Consider the following 3,948-nt stretch of genomic DNA (forward strand, 5'->3'; position numbering starts at 1 on the left):
GACAGGCTGAATGCCAGTGTTTCGGCAAGCCGCTGGCACGCCGGGGGAGGGGGTGGCTCGTCGCAAGCCAAGCCCTCTCCCGCAGTTCCGAGTCATCTTCGGTTTGTGACCCGCTAAAAGAACGGGGTTTTTTTTAATCCGTCGGGCAGCGTTAACTGATTTTTAAATGTTGTCTTACACAGCACTTCTTTCTAGGTGTCTCCTTGCATCGTCTTTTGGCTTAAAAAGAATTGTTTATAATTTTGGTTAAAAAAAAAAAAAATGGTAAAACTATATATTGAGGGGGTTTTGTATACGTTCTTTTGGTATGCGGGAAAATAGCTCCTATAGCCAACAGAATTCATTTCTGGAAGATCTTCATTCAAAACCTAACTGCTGTTGTTTGGCGAAGCTGCGGTTATGGAAGTCTTTAACGTTGAAGTTTTTATATGTGACGGAGAATTTTTCTGTAAAAAAACACCCCTGGAGTCCTTCCGCCGTCTTTCGGGGGGCAGTGGGGGGATCGGTGGCATCACTCTTTATTTATACGGCACGTGACAGCACAGGGGGCTGCGCCGGAGCATCCCGCAGCGGGGACCAGTCCTTCACTGGGGCTCCCCCCTCGGAGCGCAGAATTGGGAGAAAATAAAGCAAATTCCCCCATCATTTTTATCGCTCCCTAAATATCGGTGAAACCTCAAATTTGCAGTGGGCTGCAGAGCTCTTCTTTTTGTAGGGATAGCTGAGAAACGCTGCCCGCTGTGCCGAAGAGCCAGAGCTACTCCCCCATCGGCTCCAGCCGGGCTTACTGGTCCCCACGCTGGTTCCCAGTTGCCGGGGGGTGCTGGGACCCCGTCCTGGTCCCTGCGGCGCCCGTCTGGGCACTCCTCTCGCGCTTCCACGGAAATATTTGCAATTCGTGTCACCTTCGCTCGTAACTTCGCTGTGCTGCGGCGCTCCTATTCAGGACGTCGATTCTGTCGAATTTGATTCAGGACGTCGATTCTGTCGAAAAGTTTTGATTATTATTTGTTTTTTCCTCGTTTGTTTTTGAATCTACTGGTTAGATTTGTTGTCCAAACGGTAAAAATATTTTTAAAGCTTATTTTGTTTGTAACTGGGCACCCATCGGTGCCAGAGTCTGGAGGGTATTGTATACACTGGGAAAGCGAATAGAGTTCCTACAACAATATTTTCTATGCTATTAATTGACTAAAATTTTTTTCTATATAGACTCTATTTACAAAGTGACTGTTTTAGCGATGAAAAGGGCGACCTTTTTATTTGAATGTACGGCAGGCTTTCCAGGTCAGTCAGCGGTGAGAGCAAAAAGGGTTTTACGTGCCTCTGTATTTTTGTACTGGCTTCGAATAAACCAATGACCTTCCTTCCTCCTCCTCCTCCTCCTCCTCCTCCTCCTCCTCTCCCTCCTCCTCGCACTGCTCTTCCTTTCTGCCCAGCGCCGGCTCCCACTTCTCCCCATCAATAAATCCGCGCTGCGGCTTTGATTTAAGAAATAAAAGCGAACCCCCAGCTAACCCACCGCCCTCTCCTCCTCCTGTCCAGCCTCCATGGCAGCACCACCGAGAGCCACTTGTTTTGAGAGGGGAAACGAAAGAAACGGTTCAAAGTTTAAGAAAAAGGGGATTTTTGTTTGCGCGGTTTCCCCACGCGGCAGTACGAGAGTCGACACCACGCTGCTCCAACGGGTGCCGGAAGCAGCAAATACTCTACCCCCTGTTTTCATCAAGAAACTCAGGAATTTTTATGCAGACGGTATGTTTAAAAAAATATTTTAATAAGTGTTTTTCAAAATTGCGGAGAGGGAGCGAGAATTGCTACCAGTGCAAAATTACTATGTGTGAGGAAAAAAAAAAAAATGTATAAAACTAATTTGTAAATTTTGTGTCTGTGTGTGTGTGTGTGTGTGTAGCTGTTTTGTTGTTTGGTTTGGGGTTGTTTTTTTTTTAATACCACGTTTAATCCTTCAGAAAGCCCAGGGAGGATTTACCCGCTCAGGCTGTAGTCTTAAAGCACTTCATGAACGCAGGACACCCGCTCCGGCTCAGCCCGTCACCACTGCGCTTGAAAAACGCGCCCGAGCGCTACGCGTAAGCTGGGATCTTTTCGACGCCGTTTGGAAACGCGTTCAAACACTTCCGGGCTCCAAACTGTACTGAAGGCTTTTTAAATGAAATCAAAGTTACTCTATTTCTAGAATTTTTAAATAGCTTTAGTAGTGCAATGACTTATCACGTTATAGTGGCTGCGTTTTGAAGAACATGAACAAAGTATCGTATAAAACACCAGCATAAACAGAACGTAAATTATAATTAAATATTCTTAAAGTCTAGCTGAGCATTACATATTTGTTGATTATGGAATGTCAGGTCTCTTCTACGTATCACCAAAAAAAAAAAAAAAAGTAAGATAAAACCCAAAAGCAACATTCCTGAAAATATACACAGTGCTGTATTTCACACACAAGCCTGAGACAATTTACTTATGAACTTTCCTATAAATTTTTGGAAGTTATTTCCAAACTCGCAAACAAAACCGCACAAAAATAAAACTGAAAATAGACTCGTGAAAGCGCCGCACCACCCCTCAAGTCTGAAACCGTCTCAAGAGCAGCTTTGACGAAAAGCTGCGACACTGTGGGTTCCCGTTAATAAACCAGGGTGTAAAATTAACAGCAACCTCTTACTAAAGCAATGGATGGGTTGATTACGGCAGGCCACACGTTAGCAAACCTTACTGATGTGCCCCTCCACGTAAAGCGCCGTCTAATCGTGGGCAGACGTCAGCTGAACCAGTTAGAACGGATTCCCGGGAACAGCAGGTTAATGCACTCCGGCAACTCATCACGGTGATGGAGCCAGGCCGGATCCGGAGGATTTGGCTCATTAACGACCATAAAGTCCAAGTACACGTAGTTGACAAAGGAAACAAACCAAAAAAAACCCTTCGCAGTCGCTTTTTGAGGTGGGTACATTAGTTTCAAACCATAGGACTGTACAGTGAAAACTGGAATCGTGAAGAGTCAGAAACTTGGCCGTAAAAATAACCAACTGAAAATTATCAACACACCTGTAAGCCACAGGAGGAGGAGATAAGGTTATAAATTATACAAACGAACAATTTTTCCTATTTTTAATACAGTAGATGCGTGGCTGTGGCTTAAAAAAAAATAAGAATAATTAAAAAAAAAAAAAACCCAAAACACCGGTGTTAAAAATCTGTTTCACAGATGCAAACCCAACTTCAGCAACTTTCAAATGACGCCCGGCGGGACGGCGAGCATCACCCCCTCACACGCGTTTCTAAAGAATTTTCCTTTCTCGACGTTAATCTTAAAATAGTTCTCCGCACCTGCTCGCGCTTGCGACTCTCTACAGACTGAACGTGTACCTGTGTATACGCGGCACCGAATACGCGTCTGTGATGTTTCTGCTCCCACTGAAAGTCCCGTCCGCATCAGATCCGCTCGTTATCAGAAACCAGGTTATCAGCCGCGCGTCCGGGACAGCTCCGCGAACCCATTTCCCACCTTCCCTGCGCTCAGTGAAACGAGGAAGATGAGAGAGAGACTGAAAAGGAATCAGTGGATAATCTACCACCTGATCTTGGCCAACGAGGTTCAGTAAACTGAAGCGTTTGGCTGACGTGAAATTTATCCCAGCCCAAAATAAAATGAAAAACAAAAAAAAAACCAAACGTATAATGAAAGCGAGAAAATTTGTGCAACGCAAGCATCGTCGTGCTTAACAAATTTTTTGCGTCGCTATTTGCCCTAAAACAGATGTAAGAAAAATCATGTTTTCAAAACCAAATTACTTCTAACCGTTCTTGATGTTAACTGTTTGCTGTCTTCTGAGAAGAAAATAACACGTTGATGACTAATGAGCATTTTTTTTTTTAAGTCAATTGATTTGGTTTGGGGTTTTTTTTGTTGGGTTTTTTTTTTTT

The sequence above is a fragment of the Charadrius vociferus genome, unplaced genomic scaffold (genome assembly GCF_000708025.1).
Source record: "Charadrius vociferus isolate BGI_N301 unplaced genomic scaffold, ASM70802v2 scaffold423, whole genome shotgun sequence".
Lineage (NCBI taxonomy): Eukaryota > Metazoa > Chordata > Aves > Charadriiformes > Charadriidae > Charadrius > Charadrius vociferus.